This window comes from Protopterus annectens, chromosome 12.part0 (genome assembly GCF_019279795.1).
Source record: "Protopterus annectens isolate FY-2018-M chromosome 12.part0, PAN1.0, whole genome shotgun sequence".
In the NCBI taxonomy this organism is placed as follows: Eukaryota; Metazoa; Chordata; order Ceratodontiformes; family Protopteridae; genus Protopterus; species Protopterus annectens.
In genome coordinates, this window is record NC_056746.1 from 763,771,863 (window position 1) to 763,799,590 (window position 27,728).

Below are 27,728 nucleotides of genomic sequence, written 5' to 3' on the forward strand. Positions count from 1 at the left end.
TGTTGCTACCTCTAGTGGGGGTAAGAACAAGCTGGTCCAGGGCATTGGAATTAATGAACTCCAAAACACGTTGGGCAAGTGTATTGATACATGAGTAGTTTACCCAGTTAATGGAGGGGTAGTTGAAGTTGCCTAGTAAGAGAGTGTTAGGTTGAACCCTAATATTCTCCAGGGTGCTTAGGAATGTGGAGTGCGAGTCTTGGGACATGGTTGGGGACCTATAGCAGGCTACGACTTGAATCGTTGTCTTACCCAATGTTAGCTGCACCTGAAGTATCTCTGATGCATTATGTTAGGCTTCCAGTCTGGAGTTGTGTTCATCCTTTATGAATATGGAGACACCATCACCTTTTGACCTTCAGTCTAAGTTCTGGGGCCGAAAAGTGTGGAATGAGTTATAGCCTAGTAGTGCAGGGGTGCTTTCTGCTGCCTTGAAGCAGGTCTCTGTTACAGCACAAATGTCAATGTTCTCCATTTTAAGGAGTGCCTCAAGCGAGTGCATTTTGATATTTATACTTCTAGCATTGAGCAACATGACCCTCAGATTGCATTTGTTTGTAGCTGTTACAGTGGTAATTTGGTCTTTGGATCACCACCTAAAAAAGGCACTATAGGGGTGGCAAGAGCCTTGGCCAGTATCCGGAAGCCCAGGGGTGACAGATGCATCGAGGTCTGTCAATCATGTCATCCCAGGCAGACAGATACTGGATCCTCTTAGAATGACACCAGAAACTTAGCCAATTGTTGAAATCAATCATTTTCTGCTTGCATTGTGGTATAATTCTGGGTTATAGACTTCATTTGTTTCAGAAAATGTATATTAAATTACATTCTCTTTTAATCAATTCTCTTATTCTTTCAACATCTCAAGTTAATAATACTAATATCTGAAGGGTGTCCCTGATTATTTCTGGATTTGCCCCTGATTCTGTTGAGATTTTCACTTATTGTGCATGTATCTGTGTATATGTTTTATATATATACTATATATATATATATATATATATATATATATATATATATATATATATATATATATCTATAGCTATATAGTGTAGTATATATATATATATATATATATATATATATATATATATATATATATATATGTAGATCTATATTGCTACATTGAAAGTATGTTAAATTGAAACATACTACAGTGAACCCACTGCAAAAATGCACTTTCGCAAAAAAAAAAAAAAAAAAAACCTAAAAAATAAAACACTACTCACATTTATGCAGGGGGGCAAGCCCCCCCTGCATCCCCCATGTGCGGGGCTGTGCTCCCCATACCCCCCTACTTTAATATTCTCACTCCGAGATTGCACTACAGTGGGAAAAGGGAATATTACCTTATCCTCTCTGTATCGCGATTTAAGAAACAGTTTGCTTATTTGTACAATTAATAGTGCATGTTGATATACAACTAAATCTACATGCAAACTGCGTGTTGTTTTTTTTTCTCTTTTTTTGCGAAAGTGCATTTTGGCTTAAATGTACTTTCGGAAATGTGAGTTTACTGTAGTACATTTTGATTTAACGTACTTTTGATGTTCAGACTAGGACCCATGTGTGTGTGTGTGTGTGTGTGTGTGTGTGTGTGTGTGTGTGTGTGTGTGTGTGTGTGTGTGTGTGTGTGTGTGCATGTGTGTGTGTGTGTGTGTGTGTGTGTGTGTGTATGTATATATATATATATATATATATATATATATATATATATATATATATATATATACATATGTATGTGTTACACACACACACACACACACACACACATATATATATATATATATATATATATATATATATATATATATATATATATATATATATATATATATGGGTCCACTTTGTAATTTCGAAATACATTTCGAAACCACAAAGCCAAAAACCCAATCACAACTCACAAACTCGAAAACACACAACCGCGAAATTCAAAATCCCGTAACTACGCTACACATAAACATACACAAAACTCCTCCCCACAATCAAACAAACTCACCTAAACTACATATAAGATGGGGGCAAGCCCCCCTGTACCCCCCTCTTATATATTCTAACTCCGAGATTGCACAAACAGAAACACAAACAGAACGCACACACACAAACACACATATTACAGTCCCTCAAACACACACATAAGTCAGAACATGCACTTACATACACTAAACCCCTAACCAACATACTTACACACACAAACTTACCAAAATTAAACCCAAACATCTACACACCGCACCGCCGGAAGCAGAAATTCAAAATATCCATGCTTCGGTATTTTGAAGTTCGTGCTTCTGCCGGTTTCAAAAATGTGAGTCTGTGGCTTTGTAGGTTCGAAATACTGAATTTCGAGATTTCAGTATTTCGAAATTACAAAGTGGACCCATATATATATATATATAGAGAGAGAGAGAGAGAGAGATACAGTACTACATGCATTTGGTCGCTGACCGAATGTCAATCCGTCATAATTCCGAACAGTGATGTCAAAGCTCGTAGGCGTGAATGCTCGTAATGTCGCAAGCAATGTCGAATTTGAAATTCCCGATCACACAACCACCACAACAAGTGCTACCATGGGTCAGGAGGGGGAAAAGTAGCCTGGCCGGCGTTTGGTAATTCTGGTTCGGCATCTGCAGGTTCGACATTTTGTGATCTTCGGATTTTGCTTTTGACATGTTCACGTTCGGACATCGGCCGTTCACTCAAATGCATGTATACTATACATATATATATATATATATATATATATATATATATATGTAATTCTACTAAGAGATAAATTATTTGGAGTAGTAATGACATGTTTTAGCCACTGAAAGCAACTTTTATCATGGGAATCTTATTTTCAGGTGGTGACAAATCTGATTTTTAGTCTCCAAAATAACCGTGGTGCATAACATCTCAAAGTAAAATGTGCAATCATCTGCAAAGAGTTGCTGGAATAAATTGTATGTTATTTATTTTTGTTAATCAGGATACAACATTCTGGTTCAGCAAGGAAAGACAATACAGGCTTAAATAATATAATAAAGTGTAAGTATAACAAAGATAGCAAGTTATACACAAATATATGTGCATTTAGGTTCCATATAAAATTTGAAGTTCTTTATATAAGAACATATTATTGAAGTGGATGTCTTATTATATACAGCTCTATCCCCTTTTGCATTACATGCAGGGAATTAAAGGTGGTAGTGGAATCAAAGGGCAATTCACAGAAAAGAGCAAGAACACCATGCCTCCATTTGGGTATAGCCTGCATATGTTAATTCTTGGAACATAAGCGCTTGACTGCTATTTGGATATAATAAACTGGTCTTTTTTGGGTTCCTGTGCCTCCATCTGGCTTGTTTACTTGGTTCTTGGTTGTTTTTATCATTTGTCAGTTTATGGCCACCGGAGGAGGCTCAGGTGTACCTAATGTTTCTCAACCTTGTGTTGATATCGGTAACCTCACTGCACTTTTGGAACAGATTAACCAGCAGCTTCATAAAAGCAATGGTACCACTAACAATTTTAATTCACAAATGGAACATTTTTCCAGCAATCTTTCATTTTTGGCTAGCCAGATAGGAGATACTGACCACAACAGGAATATCAATGTTCATGAATTGCTGGATTTTTGAAAGCTGATATATTTGAGTTTTCCATGTCTAAGCCTAAATATGTTGAAACCAACCAGGACATAGTAAGTGAGTGTTCATTTGTTAAACAGCTTAAATTCTTTGAACAGAAGCTATTCACCTATAAAAATTTGCAGCTTGAAAATGCTTATTTGAATGAGAACTTAAAAAGAAGACTTGTCCCCAAGGGGTTGCACCTTTAGTGCTTTCTGAATGGGGTTGATGTCGATTCAGAGTTCCATAAAGTGCTGCTTAATATTTTTAACTAACTAGTGTTGCATAACAACTTTCTGTATTTTGAAGGACAGTTATTTAAACAAGTCACTGGAGGGCCATGGGGGCCTCTTGTGCCCCCAGTTTTGCCAACTTGGTCATAGCTTCCTGGGACAGACATGTTTTGTTTAATAGTCCTTTTGTCTACTCCTGGATTTTTTTATACCAGGTTTCTGGATGACATTTTTTATCATTTGGGTGGATTTGTAGGCTAAATTAATTGAATTTCTTGAGTACATCAATGGAAGTACTTTGTTTTTTTTTTGTTTTTTTTGAAAACAGCTTTATTGAGTTTTACATATACATCAAATAGACAAGTAATTATTACATATATTTAAAACATTTCATCAAGAATAAATGCATAATAAATATAACATAACCAAAGTATTTACAAAGACATCCATATATACACATTTCAATACCATATATTATTTTCAAGGTTTCATGTTGTGATGCATTCCTTTTTTAATAATTCCTGTAAACTAACCCACACATTATAATAATGTTTTCCTGGATGATCTTGATTTAATAGTCCAAAGTTCCAAGTGACATATTTCTGTAATTGTATTTTTAAATTTATTAAAAGATGGTGGAATATCTGATATACAGTTTCTGGTCATGATATTTCTGGCCACTGCTAAGATTGACCATAACAAAGGAAGTTTAATCTTTTTAACACTGTTATGTATAGGTGTGTTAAAGAGGACCATAGATTTAGTTAAAGTAAAATCATCAGTAAATATGGCTTGTAAGAATTCATTTACTTTTCCCCAATAGCATTTTACTTCCTTACAATCATAAAACATGTGTACCCAATCTGTGTTTTTTACAGTTTTACATCTATTACATCAGTTTTCTTTTTGGTAATCTTACTCATAATAAGAGGTGTGTAAAGTGACCTATATATAAATTTCGATGTATATAACTTCCATCTAAGTGATGAGGTTGTTTGGCTAGCTGATTCTAAAATGTTCTTTTTATCTTTTTCATCAGGTTGCTCATTATTAATAGAAATATAGTAATTCCAGAAACATTTAGAGCAGCTATATGTTTCATCGCTAATGATTTTATAAATTTGTGATAACTTGCCTTTGGATGTAGTTTCATGTTATATATTCAGGACTAGATAGTTTAACAACAAAGACACTGATTTTTTTTTTTGTTAGTAGGAGATATTAAATCAAACTTATTTAACAGGAATTGCCTATATGTTTGTAATTCTAACCACAGATTATTATCTAATTCACTCTTGAATTAAATTGTCTGTAGTTTTGATTTCATTATTTAACATAGTCTGAAACCAATATATCAATCTTTTTCTTTAAATAATGATATTTTAATGGAATCAGGAGAAGAGACAACTCCTTGTGTACAGGCTATAGGACCTAGGAGGAAAGACCATTCTCTATACATTAGATATTTAAATATAAACTTTCTAAAATTATTTATTAGAGTTGATATATAAGTTGTTAAATGTTTTGGTATAACATATGTTGCAAAGAGATCTTTTAATATCCAAGTAAAAGGATTATTTAATGTGTTTATTTTATAAGTTTTGGGGCTAATAAATGTGTCCATACATATTGCTTCCCAGTATTTCTTCCATTTAGCTGAATATAGTGAATCCACTAATAGTGATATTGTTTTGATTATTAAGGCAGTTGAGTATAGCACTAGATCTGGGAAGGCAATTCCTCCTTTTGTCCAACTACGTACATGATATTTTAGAACTATTCTAGGTTTATTTGGGGACCATAGAAATCCTAACATCAATGAGTTTAGTTTTCTAACTATTGGTTTTGATTGAAGTAATGAAATAGATTGAAAAATATATAATATTTTTGGAAGAATGATTATTTTAATTATTGTTAGTCTTTCTTCCATTACAAAGTAGATTTTATACCACTTTGTTGTAAGGGATTGAATATTTTTAAGTATTATAATTAAGGTATATTATATTTTTGATATCCTTGGTTAATGTTATCCCTAGATAGGTAATCTGCCCTGAATCCAGTATATATTTAAGATATTCATTTCCTAGTTTGTTTTTTACTAAGATAAATTGGAAGTATTTTGTTTTCTCATTATTAAATGTCAGGCCATATTTTTTTCTGAAAGTTATCCATAGAATCAAATAAAGTAGGTATATAAGCCATGTTTCCATTTAAAGTAATGAGAACATTATCTGCAAAGAGTTATATTTTAGATGTCATTTCAGTATTTATATTAAATCCTTCTATTTCTTTATTCATTCTTATGGCATTAGCCCATGGTTCCATTATTAGAGTAAATAATAAAGGAGAGAGAGGACAACCCTGTTTAGTTCCTTTTAAAATTGGGATATTTTGTGATATATACATACTTATCTTTATATATGCTTGGGTGACTTTATATAAATATGATATTAGCTTTATCAAGTTATCTGAAAAATTAAGGTTTTTAAGTAATATAAACAAATAGTTCTAGTTCACTGAATCAAATGCAAAGTTTATATCTAAACTTATTAGGATTAAGTCTTTTTTATTTGAGTAATATATTAATGAAAGTGTTTTTTTATATTGTCAAATGTATTTCTATGTATTATGAAACCTGTTTGATCTACAGCAATCAGGTTTGGTAGTAAAGATTTCAGTATATCAGCATATATGTTCATAAACATCATAAACATGTTGTAGTCAATATTCAATAATAAGATGGGCCTATATGCAGAACATTTTGTTGGATCTTCATTTGGTTTCATCGTGGGTGCTATGAACATGTATTTCCAAGAGGGAGGACTTATAGACTCATTCTGAGTTGTTAAAAAGACTTTTTGTAATAATATTAAAGCACTTTTGGGCATGATCTTATATATTTCTGGTATGATTCTGTCATTCTCTGGAGCTTTGTTTAGTTTAAGTTTGTTAATTTGGGTTTGGATGTCTGTATACAAGATATTTTTGTCTATTAAGTCTACTTGTTGTTTATTAAGGTATTTGTTAGAGTATTTGTTTATAAATCTTTTTATACTTTTCTTTGAATCCATAGCAACTTCTTTATGATTAATTTTGTGGAAATGTTCCCTGAATTCTTCTGTCTTGTATATTATATACTTTTCTTTAATGTGATTGTGTTTATTGAGTCTTTTAGTCTTATTTTTAAGTTTATTGAAGTTTGGGGATTATTTGAAAAGGTAAGAAATTTATATTTTTCAAGGCATATCATAGTTTTGTGATTAAGGATTTCTGGATATTTATTGTTTAATATGTTAATTTTCTCTTTTATGTCATTATTTATGTTAATATCTTTTAGGCTAAGTTTAAGGTTATCTAATTTATTCTGTAGTTCCTGCAATTCTTTATCGCAGAATTTTCTTTTATTATTATATCATTTGATTATTTTCCCATAAAGATATGCTTTGAGGGCATCCCAGATATATTTCACAGATGTATCAGGAGTGGTGCTTATTTCTATAAAATGTTGTGTTTCATTTGTTATAAATTCCCTACATTCCTCTACTTTAGTAATATAAGCTGGTATTCTTCTGAACTGTACATTAAATGATGAGTTGATATTTAATTCAAACATTATAGAAATATGATCAGATAATGGGCGTGAGATAATCATAGATTTAGTTATAGCATTAGTTAATTGATTAGAAATAAGAATTCTTTCTATTTTAGAATAGAAACCATGTCTGTTAGAGAAAAAGGAGAAGGGTAATGATTTTGGATCTGGCTGATTATTTATATCATTTAGGTGAAATGAATTCATAAACACTTTTAGATGTTTGGCCTGTGATGATATTTTCCTTTTATCTTTAATACCAGTTTCATTTTCATTTAATATACAATTAAAATCACCTGCTATTATAATATTTCCTTTGGCAAAGAGAACAATTTGATCTAGGTGTTGTTTGACAGTATTAATTCCTATACCTGGTATCCAGTAGACATTAATTAAGGTCAAGATCTTACTATTTATTTCCACTATAACTGAACAAGACATTCCTTTATCATCTTGATATGTGTTTATTTTAGGAATAGGTAACAATTTGTTCCATAGTATGGCTACACCTTTTCTTCTGTGAGTGTTCAGAGCTAGATAAAACCATGAACTTATTTGTATCTAATTTGGTTATATCTTTTTTCAGAAGATGTATTTCCTGTAAGAAAATTATATTAGATGTATGTAAAGTTAAGTATTGAAACAAATTTCCTCTTTTACACGGCTTATTTAAACCATTGATGTTAATGGATATACCTTTCAGAGGGACCATTTTAGTTGTCTTAACTTGTTTAAAGTGATTCTTTTTTATTCAAAATCTTTGAGTTTTTCCTTATTTTTTATGAATTTCCCTTTGTTATGTATTGAAATGGGTTGTTTATTCATATATTGGTTTAGTTTATGGATGGAATTTATTTTAATTATATCTAAAATAGGAACCTTGTATATAATACCTATATAGGATGTCTTGAAGAAGTGTCATTTGTTACTAAAAAGTACTTTCATAACATTAAATGCAAACCCCGTGCCCTGCCTGGAGTTGTAAACTCCTAAACTGAGAAGCATCTGCTACTCAATTTAACCACTCTAGCCATAGCAGCAGAGCCTCAGCTCCCTCTATATATTTATATTTAGCAATTGCTACTATATTTCCTATTTTCATCTAGTTTTTAACAAACCTTGTATGATAATATTTAACTCATCAGCATATATACATGTCTTAAAAATACATTGTTATTTTATGTAAACAAAAATTAAAACTTATTTTCTAGGAAGTTATATAATGTTTAGAGATTGTGATTCTTTCACATCTATTAGATTTTTCCTTGTATTAAGTATATTAACCAACTTACATAAACATTTCTATACCATTCTTTGTTTTAGCAGGAACCTGTTTTAAAATAAACATATTAATAATGTCTTTCTTAGCATTCTATTAATAGCTTATAATGAAAATAATGTGTATTATTAAATCTGGTCTTGTATAGTTTAAAATCATCAGTATTCTAGCATAAACAATATTATTATTGAAAATATATTTACAAAATTAGCTTTTATTAGAATTTATAATGTGCAAGCCTCATCAAAAGATTTGAAAATATAACAACTTGACTTGCTATCTACATTCATAGATGGAGAACAATTCATACTTAGCTGGCCTAAATTTCTTTTACCTTGTAGTGAATGTGACTTCAAAAAAAATCTTCACTGAATAAAGTATCACTGAGTAATTTCATAATAAAATCATTATGCCAACAATTACAGTTAATAACTACTGCATAGACGTATAAGTAGTCCAGCATTAGGCCATTTTGAAATATTGTCTCAATCATATGTCTTTTTCAAAAGACATTACATTAGTTGATATATAAATTATAATGAGTAATGTTTTGTGTGACCCACATCTGATGTTAAATACCCTGTTGTCAGAACACATTGCTGAACTACTTGCATGAACATATATACATTACTACTAAAATTAATCATACTATAACACTTGAATAAGGTCAACATATATATCAATATATATATATATATATATATATATATATATATATATATATATATATATAAGTATGTGCGTAGCTGCAGATATTGCTTGTTATACAGTCTTCAAAGTAATGACATCTATACAGTACATTTATACAGTCTTCATAGTAGTCATAGTAATGACACCTGTTCAGTACATTTCAGATTCAAAGAGAATTCTTCAGGCAAGCAGCATATTTTTTCTCATTTCTCACTACAAAAAATAAGTTTAATGTTAAGCACCTGCATTAACAAGAAATATTAACTTGGCCATTAATTAACCATCATTTCTTATTGCTTTATCAGTCTGTTTGTTACCTGCAGTACAAAATATTTCCAAGGCACATTACAGATCCATAATTATGGGTGAAGGGGTTGATTGGGTGTGACTGGCAAACATGCATTAAAAGGAGTGAGGACGCCTAACTGGAAATAATTGTTGCAGACATAACTTGAGAAAAAGTAGGGAGAAAGAAAAAGACCAAGTAACTGAATTAACAACTGATGTATGTTTCATTAATCTGCAGATGAATTCAAACTAAATTGAACTTACACAACACTAACACATTATTAACACTGAACAAGATGTTGCTACAGCAGGAAGAACATTTTTTCTACCAGTTCTTTTGCTTCTGGCATATTTTAACAAGCAGAAAGGAAGAACTAACATCTCTAACTATTAATGGCAGCCTGTTGAAGAAAGATAACTTCCTTGAAAGTTTGGGACCTATGCTGAGAAAGAATGATCTCTTTCAGAATAAATTAAGTAAGTAATACGTTACTAAAATCTGCTGACATCAGATTAAATACAGGCTGACAAATGTAATATTAAAAAATAAAGTACATAAGAAAAATATATATTTTCATCAAAACATTAACATTTGCATTAAATAGTCTACATTATATAAGAGAAAAGAATGCATGATTGTTGTTTAATGCCCATTCTGAAAGTGAATGTCTACTCAAACTCGGGGAAACATTTCCATCAGTACTTATGATATTTAAAACAAACCAGAAAATAAAAGAGAGAGCAAGAGAAAGAAAAGGGGAAAAATAATTCATTTAAATAACAAAGCATTACATCTATGGCAAGGAATTATGTTTTTTAGTTGTATAATACCAGTTGTTAGGATTACATTATAAAAAGGTTTTAGTAAGGTCCCATCTTGAAATTAAAGCATCACTGCCAAAAGATCTAGTACTGTAAAAAGCAAATGATTTATACAATCTTTTAAACTTTTCTGACTTGCTTTAAAGAAACTCTTAGTAGCAGAAAATAACTCAGTTTACATAGTAATTAACCTTTAGAAGTAAACATAAAAGCAAATAGTTTAATAACAATCAACCTGTAGATAAAAAATTATAGTAGAATCCTAGTGATTATATATTATAGCATTTTCTTTCATACTGTAAGCTGCAAACTTACATTTTTGTTCAAAAAACTGTTTTCCTTCTGTTTCTTCTTTGCAATGATTTCTCTTCCTGATTCAGCAAATCCAGCATCTTCGGGTTGCACTAACTTGTCATTGAAGGTCAAAGTTCAATCTGCAAAGTCAGATAGGTTCCTGAAAAGCAATGGAGAATATTGAAGGTGTCTTACGCTCGTGGCTATGCTTCTCGAGCCCATGGGAACTCAAAATTGTCTTTCTCAGTGAATTAAGTGGGAAAACTGTAAGTAAAACCTTTATAACTTTTTTTCTGCAGCTTTCCATGCCCTTAGAGGTCGAACCACATAGCAAACATTGCAGTGTGCCTTCTCAGCTATGGAAAACACTCGTTACAGTCCCTCACCAAGTACCCACAAAACCATTACAACAATTATATCTTATAATGCAATATTCAGCATTCCCAGTATATTAATAACATAAAGCTATAACAATAAGTATTTCTACCTGAATAAACATTTTCCCCATTCTCTCCTTCTCTCCCCTTGTAAATAGCAATAATACCATCAGCAAACTATTAAAAACCATGTAATAATTGTATTGAAACACAATATTTACTAAAAAAGTCAGCAGAGCATATAACGTATAACTAACCTTTTGATTAGACTTCACTTTTCAAAGTATAGCAATCATAGATACTATAGTTCATTCTGGTTACATTCTGTGTGGTCTTTTCTTATTATTTTTAGCATTGTTTTGCACTAAAGCAAAGATTATAGGTAAAACTTTAAGTATGGAAATTGGTTTGCCTTTGAACATGACAAATAAATTACATAAATTATTATTTGTCTTTCAGTCTCTTTTGTTTGTCAGTAGTCTTCCAAGTTGTGTCTGTTGCCATTCTTTTCAAAGATTGGTTTGCCCATTCCATTTCCTCAATTTTGTCTAATATTTTGTGTTTTTTAATATATGTCAAGGCAGAGTCTAAGTCTTCAAATATTCTAGGACCATCTGGTAGAAATATTTTCAGTTTGGCTGGAAAAAGGAGATGAGTTTTAATTTGAGCTTTCTTTAATTCTTTTATCAATGGTAAAAATATAACCATTGAGGAATAGTCATTATCAAATCTGATGACAGTTTCATTAACTTTAATAGGTGCTTTTGTCCATGCTGTTTTAGTACCATCTCTTTGTCATATGAAGAGAGGAATCTAACAATAACTGATTTGGGTGTTTTTTTTTTTTGTTTGTTTTTTTTTTTACATTTGCAGATGACAAGGACCTATCAGCTCTTTATATGCCAAATGATAAGGCTTCTGGCAAGTCTAGTGTTTTAGGTAACCATGATGCTAAACAGCTTACGATATTGTTGCCTTCAATGTTTTCAGGCACCCCAAAGATTCTTAAATTATTCCTTCAAGACCTATTCTCTAGGTCATCTAGTTTATTTTGCAGGAGCGAATTTTGTTTGAGAAGGAATTCAGTGTTGTTTTCTCCTTCCTGCATTGTTATTCATGTCATTTAGTGCTTCCTCTATTCCATTTATTTGTGTCTTTTCTTGTTGTAGATCTTCATGTAATAAGTCCATTTGCTTAGAGCATTTTTCTTTGAAGTTGTCAATTTTTGAGTAAGTTCTGTCTATTTTGGCTGTCAAGTCTTGCATATTTGATATCAAAGTTTGTAATTCCTTTCTAAAGCTGGTATCTTGATTGTTGCCTTTTGAAAAGCTCATTCTGAGAGTTTGTGATGAGTAGATATATTCCAAATAGATTTTTGACAGGAAAATTTGTCTAAACCAGTATTCATTTTTATATTATCCTAGACTTAGGTATCAGGAAACTATTTATATAAAAATACGTTTCCTAGGATAACTTAAAAATTATAATTTCCTTTCATAAAAGTTAAACTGAGAGGAGCTGAAGAAATCTGTTGCTATCTGGTGCATATCTTGATCATGCCCCCTGGAAGTACTTATTTGAAGTTCACCATGTGGTTAATTAGGACAAGTTGGCATATTTAGATATTGAGGTCACCAAGGATTACATCAATGGATGTTTTAGTTCTAATATCCATTAGAAAAAAACATTTTCCAGTTTATATATATATATATATATATATATATATATATATATATATATATGTGTGTGTGTGTGTGTGTGTGTGTGTGTGTGTTGTTTTTTTTATCATATCACATGTATGGTACATTTTAGTCATATGATATGTTTGTCATTATATTAGGTGCAGTTCTAATGCTATTAGCAGTTCTGAAGAAGTCTTTACACAAGACGAAAGTGCTTGCCTGCTTTTTGGATATAATAAACTGGTCATTTTTGGGTTCCTGTGCCTCCATCTGGTTTGTTTACTTGGTTCTTGGTTATTATTATTTGAGATATTTTATTCTCCTTCATGATCTACACCCACTAGACAATAGCTCAGTGAAATAGCAAGAGGCTCTTTACCCATAATAAACAATAATGACACTAGAAAAATCCCTTGTCTTGGCTATCTTTTCACAGGGAAAGATTGCAAATATAGATCTGCTGCATCTCATCTTGTTGACTGCCATAATATCAATATAGTTCATCTCTTATCTCTTGGATAAATCTTGGCTGTACCCCTCAGCTCACTTCTGATTTCTTATTTCAATAATTTCCTACTGCTCTCACTCAGTTGTATCTTTCTTATTATTGCTATTTTCCTAATGTAATTTTCTCTCCTTTTATATGTATTTTTCAGAAAAAAGTTATTTGACTATGCCAAGGAACTGCACCATGACTCTTTGTTGCTCATAGAATGTTTGTGAATTTTGTATATAAATGCCTGATTTGTTTTTGCTTAATCTCTTTCATGCATAATCTAACACTGTATATAATTCTCCAGTTTTTGTCATTGTCTTAATGATTACGAAATATATGGAGCTTTTCTTCCCAGACATCTGTTGAAAAGGGGTTTGTGCTAAAACCAGTTGAGTATCCCAGTAAACAAAGACAAAATAAATAAACCTTGAGAAGGGCAAAAACGTTAAACAAATGGGGCCAATGTACACAATTTAATGCTTTTCACCATCAAGTACGAGGACCACCAGCACTGAAAACTACATAGCTAAATTCTCTATCTATTATGGAACTTTAAATGTTTTTCCTTTAATATAGCTTTCTTTGAATGAAGTATGCTTGGAAAAATAGAATTAAACCCGAGTACTCATTCATTCATAAATAATTGATAGTCCGTATTCAGTAAAAAAAAAAATGGTGTATAGCTGTTGGGGAGGTCCTTACCTGGATTCATTATAGGTGATATCATTTGTCTTTGTGAATGAGAGCAAATACCTTCTAATTTTAAATGGTTACATGCATTCAATAACAACCGCAGCCTTGAACGGGGGTAGATATATCTATATTTCCATATAGAGCCCATTAGATGCTGAAACCTTATCTTGCAACTAAGAAATGGCTTTGATCAACTTTTCTTGCGCTATAGGCAAATTCAGTGCAACAATCATATCTAAATGGAGCTAAGTGGAACAAAGAAGTATATAAACAATTTGAGATCTGTTGTATTAGATCTACTTCTACTTACCAAAATCTCACTTCATTGAACTTCATAATGACTAGACAAAGTTGTCAAAGATGTAGTTTCATTAACAACTGGGTCACTGTAAAATAACCCCAGGAAATGAAGCACTTGGCCACCATGGTGAAATTTGCCCTTTCTCCACTATAGCATGATCTCAAAGTTGGTATATTTATAGTTGGGGGTGTGTGGGAGTGGGGATGTGGGTTTGAAGCCCCCCACTTGGGTGGGTTTGATTTGCTTTGGTTTGTTGTTGAAGTGTTGCTGGACAAGTGGTTCATTTCCCAGAGTTATTTCATGGTGATCCAGGTCTTTGTGAAACTACATCTTCGGCAACTTCATGTCATCATTATGAAGTTCGACAAAGTGGGATTTTGGTAGGTAGAAGTAGATCCATTGTATTACATGTGAATCTGGTTGTGCTTTATATATTTTCTGTAAAAGGTCTCTGAACAGCTATAAAATTTGTTATCAGAGAGTGAAGAAATTCCCTGCTGTGGAATCAGTAAATAGTTGTAGTGTAACTTTACTAAGGTGTTAGTTTTCTTCACCAATTCCCTGTGTACTTCAGGAGACACCTCATAGTATTTTTAACATCAGATCATGATTTCATAATCTAACATCTGTAATACCCCTTCTTTGTTGGCTATATCACCTTGAGGGATGAAGTAATTGAAAAGTATATGCTCTTTCTGCCATGAAGTTATTTCAAATTGTCAAATTCATCATAACTCACTAGATCAGAGACTCAAAAATGCATGCATAAAACATTTATGAGCATCACAGAGAAAATGTGCGTGATGTGTCTAAGTAAATTCCTGTGTTACATATCATCTTACATTCCTAAATTCTGAATTTGTGCAATAATGAGGAAGGTACCATAACTTAAGAGGAAGAGACTTAGAAAGCTCCCATTCTGTTATGATCAGAAAATAGTATTGTACTAGTGTGAGACATGAAAACAGACGAAGCATGTCTTTGGATACATACACTCTATCTATTCTGGTAAAGGTATCATACCTAGGGTTGCCATGTTTGAAACTTCCCTGACCCATTCTGGATGTTTGGATATATGCAATATATCTATTCTGGTAAAGGTATCATAAATAAGGGTGCAATGTTTGTTTGCAACCAAAGATCTGTCCTAGGTCAGGGGAAGTTTCAATCTATCTATTCTGATATTGGCATCATGGCTAGGGGTGCAATGTTTGAAACTTCCCTGATCCATTCTAGATCTTTGGATACATACAATCTATTTATACTGATATTGGCATCATGCATAGGGGTGCAATGTTTGAAACTTCCATGACCCATTCTAGATCTTTGGATACATACAATCTATCTTTTCTGATATTGGCATCATGCCTAGGGGTCCAATGTTTGAAATTTTCCTGACCCATTCTAGATCTTTGGATACATACAAATCTATGTATTCTGATGTTGGCATCATGCCTAGTGGTGCAATGTTTGAAACTTCCCTGAGCCATTCTAGATCTTTGGATACATACAATCTATCTATTCTAGTAATGGTATCCTACCTAGGGTTACAATGTTTGAAACTTCCCTGACCCATTCTAGATCTTTGGATACATACAATCTATCTATTGTAATACTGACATTATGCCTAGGGGCACAATGTTTGAAACTTCCCTGACCCATTCTAGATCTTTGAATACATATAATCTATCTATTCTGATACTGACATTATGCCTAGAGGTGCAATGTTTGAAACTTCCCTGATGCATTCTAGATCTTTGGATACATACACACTATCTATTCTGATATTGGCATCATGCCTAGGGGTACAATGTTTAAAACTTCCCTGACCCATTCTAGATCTTTGGATACATATAATCTATCTATTCTGATACTGGCATTATGCCTAGGCCTAGAGGTGCAATGTTTGAAACTTCCCTGACGCATTCTAGATCTTTGGATACATACACACTATCTATTCTGATATTGGCATCATGCCTAGGGGTACAATGTTTGAAACTTCCCTGACCCATTCTAGATCCTTGGATACATACAATCTATCTACTCTGATATTGGCATCATGCCTAAGGGTACAATGTTTGAAACTTCCCTGACCTGTTCTAGATCCTTGGATATATATAATCTATCTATTCTGATATTGGCATTATGCCTAGGGGTGCAATGTTTGAAACTTCCCTGACCCATTCTAGATCTTTAGATACATACAATCTGTCTATTCTGATATTGGCATCATGCCTAGGGGTACAGTGTTTGAAACTTCCCTGACCTATTCTAGATCTTTGGATGCATACAATCTATCTACTCTGATGTTGACATCATGCCTAGGGGTACAATGTTTGAAACTTCCTTGACCCATTCTAGATCTTTGGATACATACAATCTATCTATTCTGGTAGTGGCATCATGCCTAGGGGTACAATGTTTGAAACTTCCCTGACCTAGTCTAGACTTTACTCCTAAGTCTATCAATCCCATATGAGATGCTCATGAAGACATACATTTTGAAACTGCTGACATTTTATCTTTCAATAAGTCTTTTACCCTCCCCAAACACAACCTGTATTTCAACTTCTCTAAATCACACTTTTCTTATTAAACATAACTTCTTCACATCTACCCATTCAAATTAATCATAAACCACTTCTTATGATTCTTTCAGTCAACCCCTTTCTCATTTATTATCGTTTTATAATACCCATATTGGATTATATCCAAATCTAACTTAAAAATAATTCAGTTTAAACATTTCCGAAAAAATCCTAATCAGAATTGACTAGCAGATTTTTCTAATATTTCTTTCACTGCACACTACTCAGATAAAAGCTTTGTGATATTCATTTTTTTTCTTCTACAGGTAATCTCAAAATAAACTAGCTCTATTCTTCAACCTTTTCATTTCTGTGTATGAAAGGACAACTTGTTACCTCCTTGCTGGCTTTTTTTCTGGCTTTTTGATTATTTACTGCTTAGCGACTGCATTTTCGCCTGTTTATACAGCTATGCATTCTATTTAAACTGTTTTTGTGCTGATTAACTGTTTTGCACTTTTAAAAAGTTATTTGTTGCTTAATTTTACCTGTAGGCTAACACACTCAAGTGCACTAGCCGTTTAAAAGCATTTATAGCATTTACTGTCTGTTTTTCCTCTGTTTTCTGCAAGAAAGAAAAAAACAAAAACAAAAAAAAATCTTGTTTTCCCACCTTACTGAACTAGAATAGTCCAGTCTTCAGAGTTTGCTGATCTCTGGGCTTTGTCTTGGTTCCTGTGCTATTCCATATCCTTATTTGGATAAAAGGAAGCATCTTTGTTCACCAGTGGGAGTGGGGAGCACTGAGCAGCCTATTTGTCCCTAGAGGAGTGGTTCCAGCCAGAAACTTGTAGTCTATTGGCCACTTTGGGTCAATTCCTAGCTCTTTTCAGCCCCCTGTAATAAAGCCCGCTTTAGCGTGCTTTTTTGCTTGTATTCAACTCAGCACCACTCCTCGTGGTGTCCTGCAGAGTTCTACAAGCAGCAGAGAGCAAAAGAGTGACTTTTTCCTGATTTAAGTATTTTTGTTCTGGCTTTTTGATTATTTACTGCTTAGCGATTGCATTTTCGCCTGTTTATACAGCTCTGCATTCTATTTAAACTGTTTTTGTGTTGATTAACTGTTTTGCACTTTTAAAAAAGTTATTTGTTGCTTAATTTTACCTGTAGGCTAACACGCTCAAGTGCGCTAGCCTTTTAAAAGCATTTATAGCATTTACTGTCTGTTTTTCCTCTGTTTTCTGCAAAAAAAAAAAAAAATCTTGTTTTCCCGCCTTACTGAACTAGAATAGTCCAGTCTTCAGAGTTTGCTGATCTCTGGGCTTTGGCTTGGTTCCTGTGCTATTCCGTATCCTTATTTGGATAAAGGGAAGCTTCTTTGTTCACCAGTGGGAGTGGGGAGCACTGAGCAGCCTATTTGTCCCTAGAGCAGTGGTTCCAGCCAGAAACTTGTAGTCTATTGGCCATTTTGGGTAAATTCCTAGCTCTTTTCAACCCCCTGCTATAAAGCCCGCTTTAGCGTGCTTTTGCGTTATTTAGCATGGAGTTGCCCATAGAGCACCATCGGGCATCGGGCAGCGCCGGTTAAACAAGGTTAAACTATTTCTGGCTCCGTAAAGTCTGCTCTTCAATTTTTCCCTTAGAACTTCTCTACTTGCAATCTAAACAGTCTATTCTCTATCTCAAAAGCTCAGCACTTGCTCCTAAAGCATTTTATATAGGTAAAGTACTTATATACTAAACAAAGTACTACATTAGCCTAGAATCCCCTTGAGTACCCATTTCCCTATAGGTCCCTTCTGACTCAGTTACACAGCAAACCTTTTCACTTTTTCTAGCATGTCGAAGGGTCAGTTGCTAGCGTCCTCTCCTATTCAGCTGGTGAATCTGGGCATCTTGAGGCAATGTTACAATTGCCTCATGTACACAGACAACCCTCTCCTTCTCCCACAAAACACAAATACATGTGAGAGATGCAACTATATAGCCAAACTGGAGGCTGAGCTCTCTCAACTCAGGACTGGCAAGACCAGACAGTAGGAGAAGGAAACCACGCACACCACAAACCCAGTTTCACATAGAACTATCACAACTGCAAAACAAACACATAAACACACAAAGACATACTCGGAGGCACTGATCAAAAATCTACCAAAACTACAGAGGCCTCCAAAGCAGACACCCAAGCAACTGCCACCTCAAGACATAAGACATGCAACACATAGTTCTCAAAGTCAGTGTGCTAAACAGTCACAGCTCTTAAGGCCAAACACAATGCCAGACACACTTGTTATAGGTGACTCCATAGTCAGACACACTGACGTCCCACTCACCAGACTGAACAAGGAAAAGATCACAGTAAGCTGCCTGTCGGGCGCTAGAATCCGCCACATAACACAAGCACTCAGGTCACTCCACAGCAAGTACAAGTATGACTCAGTCATTGTCCATGCCGGTGTGAACGACCTGAGACGTACCTCCCTGGACTACATGAAAAGAGACATAGAGGAGCTCTCAGATTATGTAGCCCAGGCCGGTATGACCCTGACCCTGAGCAGTATCCTACCCTCACCAAGAATGATGCCACAATACAGAGACAAAATGATCAGCTTTAATAATTGGCTTAATTACTGGTGTCATTCTAAGGGGATCCAATGTCTGTCTGCCTGGGATGACATGCTTGACACCCCCATAGTGCCTTTTTTAGGCAAGGCTCAAATGATAAACCTACCGCCCTAGAAAACAAAAATGGAAAAAAACTAAAGGTAATACTGCTCAATGCCAGAAGTCTAAACCTCAAGATGCATGCCCTCGAAGCCCTCCTCAGTATGGAGAACATTGATGTCTGTGCTGTGACTGAAACCTGGTTCAAGGCTCCTGAGAGCACCCCAGCACTATCAGGTTATACCTCATATCATGCGTTCCGGCCCCAAAATCCGGACCAAACCACAAAAGGAGGGGGAGTATCCATATTCATAAAGGATACCCACACCTCCAGGTTAGTGGCAACGCACAAAGCATCGGAGACCATCCAGGTGCAATTAACCATAGGTAAAACTGCTCTACAGTTTGTAGCATGCTACAGACCACCCTCTCAAACTCAGGAAACCCACACAGCCTTCCTGACGACACTGGAGAGTATGAATGTCTCTCCAAACACCATCATATTGGGTGACTTCAACTACCCAAACATAGACTGGGAACATTACTCAAGCCCCAACACCCTAGCCCAAAGGTTCCTGGAGTTCATAAACTCAAATGCTATGGAACAACTAGTCACCATTCCCACAAGAGGAGAAAATATACTAGACCTGATCATCACAAACATGGGGACAAAATGCTCCACACCGGAAGTATATCCCTCATTGGTGAGATCAGACCATAAATTAATCTCACTGGAGATCCACACCCCACCCCCACCCCCAGCAAAAAAGACCACAGTGAAGAACTTCTCAAAAGCAAACTTCACACTTCTTAAGACTGGAGTGGTATCCTTCAAGGCCCCCGAGCCAGTGGAAACCACAACCACAACCACCCCTTAGGATGAGAATACTATACCCATTAGTTTGCTGTGCCTCTGTCCAGCAGTGACACAGAGATGATTCCCGTGGTAAACCTACGATCTCCCATCCACTCGTCAAGATTTCTCTTGAACAGAGTCAGTGAGGGGCTCTGCCTCACATGGACTGGGATTCTGTTCCATAGTGTAGGGAGTCTCTGGGTGATGAATCTGTCCCTCCAGCACATCCTATTTATATCCGTGTTGAGGTTTAAGTCTCTTGCTCTCGTGGCTCTGGTGGATTTGGATTTTTTGAGGTGGAGCATGTCCATTAATTTTTGGTTGGACATGGCCTTGTATGTCAGGCAGAGATCACCTCTGAGCAGATGGTATGCAACTGAATAGAGCTGGAGTTTCTTCAGTCGGGCAGCGTATGACATATGTTTGAGCCCCTTTATCCTTTTGGTGAGGAACTTTTGGGGTCTTTCCAACTGCTGCAGGTGTCGGGTAAGGTACATTCCGAATGGGCCGTTGTACTCAATCATTGGTCTGATAAGTGAAGAGTACAGGGGTACAATGACCTCTCCTGATCTGGATGTGAATCCCTTCATGATCAGGTGGGCAATGTAGAAGGTCTTCCTAACCACTTTGGCAATGTGAGTGTCAAAAGAGAGGTTACTGTCAACTTGGGTCCCCAGGTCCCTGATAACTTCTTCCGTGTTTAATGGATTACCACCTATGTGGTAATTAGGGGTTACCTTGTTTTTCCCAAAGGGTATGACTATACATTTTTGGCATTTAGCTTAAGGCCATGGCTCTGGCACCAGTTATCCATTTCTATGAGACCTCTCTGGAGGATGTCTGTGTCTGATGGAGTGTCAATTATGGTGCCCAGTTTGCAGTCATCTGCAAATTTTGTCAGCCACAATCCCCTATGTTTGCCTGCACTTCAGAAAAATAAATGCCGAACAAGAGGGGCCCAGGACTGAGCCCTGTGGGACACCGCCGTGACCGGCTTAGAGTCTGACATGGCACCAGCAACTCTAACCCTGTGGGTTCTGTCCTTGAGCCAGTTTGCAACCCATCTTGTGACATATGGGTTTACATCTAAGCTGGTGAGCTTTTCTATGATGCCCGAGTGGGGTATTGTGTCGAACGCTTTTGCTAGGTCAAGGTAGGCTGTGTGAACTGCCTTACCCTCATCAATGGCCTTAGTGACTGTTTCGAAAAAGTCGACCAAGTTCAAGAGGCAGGATCTGCCCTTGACAAAGCCAAATTGGGTAGGATCCAGTGTCTGTAGGTCCCCAATGTCTTTATTTATGAGTTCCATTATGATCCTCTTCATAGCCTTGCAGACAAGGCTCGTCAAGCTTATGGGGCGGTAATTTCCAGAGTCCGTAGAAGCACCGCCTTTGTGGAGTGGGACCACAGTTGCCGTACACCATTCTTTGGGTACGTATCCTGTAGTAAGGCTAAGATTAAACAGCAGCCTTATGTGTGGGTTTAGTTCCTCATTGAGTTCATGTAGCACACAGCCGGGGACACCGTCCGGTCCCATTGATGCTGTGTTTTTTGCTTTAGAGAGAGGGCAGCTCTCACCTGGGCATCTGAGATGTTTGGGAGGCTAGACTCTGGTGGGATAGATATTTCTCCTTTTGGGAGAGAAATTGCACTGAACCTGTCTGCCAGTATGTTGGCAATGTCTATGGGTTCAGTGATTTTTGTATCATTTTGGACTAATTCTGAGCATATCTGGGAGTTTCCACCCAGGTTTCTAACATAGCTAAAGAAGGCCTTATGATTGTCTTTTGTGTCTTTAGCGATTTTTCTCTCAAAGTTGGCCTTGGATGATTTTATGAGTGATCGTAGTTTTTTGCTAGTATTGATCAGAGATGCCTTCCCTTTTAGGGATTTTGCTCTGTCATGTAGTAGCTTTCTCCTCTTGTTGTAGAGTTTTAATAATACTTAATAATTAATTTATTAACTTAATAAATAATTTTTAATAATAATTGATTTTACCAAATATGCATCCACGGAGAATGAGGTAATAAAACTAATTTTAGAATTATCATTACTTAGTACATCCCCAAATTGTTCAGTATCATTCAAATCAGGGGGATCAGTACTCAAATCCAACCAACCATTGTCATTCAGCTCCTCACCAAGCTTAACTGTGGGAAATAGCAATGGTTTAAAGAAACCCATTAAATGTTTATTATGGACTTCCTTCATAAGGTTGTCTATTAAGGGCCTAGGGTACCCACGCATTAGAAACATCCCCTTTAGCAGATTACATTCATCCAAGAAGTCCTTTTCCAACGTAGTCATCCTAGCTGCCCGGACTAACTGACCCTTAACCACACTTCTCTTTTGGGAGAAGGGGTGACAGCTAGAAAAATGCAAAAATGCATTAGAATATGTTGCTTTCCTGAATATTTTGGAAATATATTGTTTATCACAACCAACTTTAATTAATTCAATATCCAAATAGGAAATAGTATTAGGTTGGAATTCCCATGTAAACTGTAGAAAGTCAGTAAACTCAGTAATTTGTTCAATAAATGTTCTAGCTGAATCAACATCCCCCCTCCAAAGGATGAATATATCATCCAAATAATGGGTGTACCATGTAGCCCTCTCCAAGAACAAATTGTCCTAAAATAAGTAATGTTTCTCCCAATAGGCCATAACAACATTGGCAAAGGTGGCCCCACATGGGGAGCCCATGGCAACACCCATTTTCTGTAAATAGAATTCCTTGTTAAAAAGAAAATAATTATTTTCCAAAATGAGCTCCAATAGATAGACAATAAGATCAATACTTGATCGATCCATATGGTAGCTCAAAAGGAATTCCCTAACCCACTCACAAGCAATGTCCTGGGGAATGACCGTGTAAAGGTCACAGACATCAATAGTCAGGAAGTTGACATCCTCAGCAAATGGAATTTGGTTAATTGTATCTAGGAAGGTTCATGAATCTTTACATATTTGGCTTTCATTTTTTAATACTTCCTTTAATTTGACATCCACGAATTTTGCACAGGCATACGTGATGGATTGCCTGCCATCAATAATGGGGTGAAAAGGGGGGTTAGCAATGCTTTTATGGATTTTAGGTAGTCCGAATAAAATAGGTGTCAACGGTTAGGGGATAGACAAATAGTTGAATAAATCCAGATCAATTCTCCCATTCAAGAACAAATCCCAGATAAACCCTTTAATACATTGATAAGCACCATTTACTTCATTCAAAGAAGTTTTAACGTAGGCTTCACTTTCCAATAATGAACACATACACTGGATATAATCATCACTATCCATAAAGACCAAACCACCCCCTTTATCAGGTTTCAAAATTCGTATGTCCGCAAATTTTAAGTCTATCAATATGTTCCTTTCTACTTGTGATAGATTAAAGGTGTCCATATTATGTGGCCCCTTATTGTTAAATAAATTTCTAAAGTCATTCTCACATATTCTCTCAAAGAGCAGAATAGATGGATGCAAGACAGGGTTAAAAATACTGGACACTTTAAAATCAGTAATTATACTAGTATTCTGTCCAAGCAAGACATTAAGGTTCAATTTCCTAGCAAAAGATTTTAAATCAATAATACTCCTAGCTAGGTCACCCCTAGGTGATGGTACAAATGTTAATCCTTAGCTAAAATGTCGATCAATAGGGGGTCAGGAGTATATGTAGAGTAATTAAAAACCTTAAAGTCTTGGGTACTATTCCACAATATTACCACTGTATTCTCATTATTATCTAGGGGTTCAACATTATCAGTGAGAACAGCACTGGTACAGGGGTCATAGTCCAAGGGGGTACTCATCTCCTCCTTCTGTTCTGTCCCTTCTTTTTCCAGTGTTGTTGTTGGGGAGGTTGATTCTGGTGTCCCCCATTGTTCTTCCTCCTCTGAAAACCCCGAGAGGACCCCAAACTCTCATTATTGGTGTTATTATCACTATTCATAGTAGTATTATTAGGCTATTAGCAAGCCTATCACTCCTTCTAACAATGGGAGTCTCAATCAATGTTTCATCATCTAAATTATTGTCATTTCTAATATTATTTCCAAAATTATTATCAACTAAATTATTAGAACCACTTGCACCATTACTAAAAACCCTATTCATGTTTGGATTAGCAACAGTAGGAGGTGCAGGATAAGCCAGACTTTTGCTGTAGGCTGTGGCATCTCTATTCAATTTCTTAATTTTAACATCTTTAATTTTGGATAAAGCATCGTCGATGCTGGAAAAAATATGCACAAAGTCATACTTATATCTCAAGAAATCATTGTCCAACCGGATGCTAGAATCAAGTGCGCCAAGTTCCATCTTTAAACTCTCCAGTTCAATACAATAGTTCTTAACCAAAACATGCATAAACTCAACTCCTTGACGGTCGAATAAACTAAACAAGTCTTCGTGGAACCCTGAATTTGGGATTAACCCCGAAGGGTAGCGCCATTGTCTTAGCCCCTTTGGGACTTGCTGTCTACGTATGCATTCATTCAAGTATTGCACTTCCAGTTGTAACTTTTTGAAACAAAACAATTTCAGATCAAATACTTTCAAATTACTCATCAAGTTAGTGTTAACCCCAGTATTATTCGTTGTAATAGGGGTCATTGGATTATTATCAAAACAACCAGCGACATCTTTCAGCCATTCATTCAAATTGGGAATGGAAAAAAAGGTACTCACTGTTCTGTTGATATTATTGCCATTGTTAGCATTAATATTCAAGTCCAGTCGGCTTTCCCCCAAGTTCTGGTCTTTTAAAGAAGAAGAAGGAGAGTCCAAGGCTGCCAATAGGATACAGGTCTTCCAGGTCCATTAAGTCCATTAGGTGAAGGGCCCCCTCCTGCTACATTCCCTCGATCATGCGATCCTAAGGTTCCATGCTGTAGCCTAGAGGGAGCATGTTGCACAGATGCCGATAAACCGGAACCCATACTATTTCCGGAATTGCGAGGCAGAATGTCCGCAACTTGAGTTGCAAGATTTTCAACACATTGAGTAAGCAAATTGATTAAGTCAGTCAGTTTACCAATAGCCCCTGATTCGGAATTAGAATCAGATAACAATACTTGGGCTCCATTACCAAATAAGTCCTGAGACGTCGGTGTGGTAAATCCCTCCATATAGGCACAAACTATAAAAATCAAACCAAAACAAAAACTAATGAACTAAATAAAAGAAAGAGAAACCACACCAAGTAAATAAGGTTAGCGCTTTAGTTTACTGTTTCAGCAAACTTCTTCAGACAACTGACAGTACAAAAAAATCACCATTTAAATAAATTATCAAATCATGACATCATGGAACCAATCAATGAAACAAGCCCTAATTTAAAGAAACCCCTAACCCAAACATATTTTCACATTCATCCAAAAATAAAAATTATATTACTTACATAAATTTATATACAAAAAAATTTTAGTATACAAAAATACACATTCAATATAAGGAATAATATTTTATCTTGTTAAAGCCCTCAATTTTAAAATAATTTTAAAAGAAACAGCATCATTTAGACCTGGGGCTGTGACTGCATTCAATTTCAATTGCCATGTCAATTCTTTTTTGTCCAAGACCAAATTATTGTCAACATATGTTCCCAAATACCTAACGGGCTAGCTTTTCAGGGTATTTTATCAATGGAGTTATTAGCTTGTGTGGACAACTTCCCAAAGGGCACTATAATGCATTTCTTCACATTGCTTTAATCCATGGCTCTGGCACCAATTGTTTGTGTCAGGCCCTTTTATAGGACGTTTGTGTCATGGGGGAAAATCTGTGGTAGCTCCCAATTTATTGTCATTTGTTAACTTGGTAAGCCAGAGGCTTTTGGCATCCATTTCTCAGAAGTCAAAGATAATGTCAAATAGGAGTGGGCCCAGTACATTGCCCTGGGGTACTCCACTGGTGACTGGTCTCTCAGTGGAAGTGGTTTCATCAGTCCTGGCTTCTTGTGTCCTATCTGTGAGCCAGCAACAATTCAGTGAGTTATACAGGGATTTATGCGTAGTTCCGTGAGTTGCCAACAATACCAGAGTGGGGTATTGTATCGAAAGCCTTGGCTAGGTTGAGGTAGGTGATGTGCACAGTTTTCCCCTCATTTTATAGTATTGGGTAACCCCTTTGAAGAAGTCTGCCAGGCTGACTAGACAAGACCTTCCCTTGACAAAGTCAAACAGAGATGGGTCCAGTGTCTATATATTGCCAATGTCTTTGCAGATCATTTCCATTATAATTTATTCCATGGCTTTGTATATTAGATTTGTCAGACTGATGGGTCTGTAGTTCCTGAGGTCACATGATATGTTAGCCACTGATGGTGACATAGTTATAAAACTCAACATATAATAGACAGGAATGCAAAGCCAGTTTTACAAGTCATAAATATCCAGATATATTTAAATTTTGCATCACTCTCAAAGGGAATTGTGTATGACCCCACTGCAGCATCTCACTTCCTCTATTTAAAAAAAACTAACAATGTTCCCTGTATTTAAATGAAGCCACCACACTATTGAAAAGGGCTGTTTCCTGTAAAATTATATTCTACCATCTAAATGAGTCCATCATCGATACAATAGTGTCATTGTCATTGGTGAAACACATAACAGCTGTAGAGGCCCACTCCTGTTTTTTTTTTTGATACCTGTTTGGCCCATTATTCTTGTTTATATGAATGTTTACACTTCCAGGACAAAAACAAGTGGAAACAGTGAGCATCTATCAGCCTTCTTTGTCCTTCCAATTCCATTTCAGACTGTCCTCAACTAAATGGATAACCCATCTTTTTGCAGACTTCTAAGAATTTTTGGTATCTCTCTCTCTCTTTCAGTTTTCTCTCTTCTAGTAAAACAGCGTACCCCACATACTTTTAAGTTCCTTCCAGACTGGTTTGGCTTTGAAAAATGTTAATGCTCCATCAACATTTGTTGTGCTAGTCAGTGATTGCCTTCCCTTCCCATCTTCGCCTGATCCGTTCTGAAGCATGCCTTGTTTTGGTGTATTAACCTGTCACATTTTTTCACTTGAATTGCAGTCTTTTCCCCCTTGCACTGCCTTTATATATTACTTCCTCATTCTGATTCATATGCAGGGAATGTGTTTTGAGCAAGGACAATCAAAGGAAATCTGTCTCTCTCAGTCTACTTAGATGTAGAGCCAACCTGCTCTGGCTATCAACTGTTATGTAACCAATATTAAACATGTGGTAACCTAAAACCTCACAACAACTGAAATAATCAAAATCATAAGATATTCGAATTAGTTATCAATAGTAACAAGAACCACAGACTAAAGAAAGTACC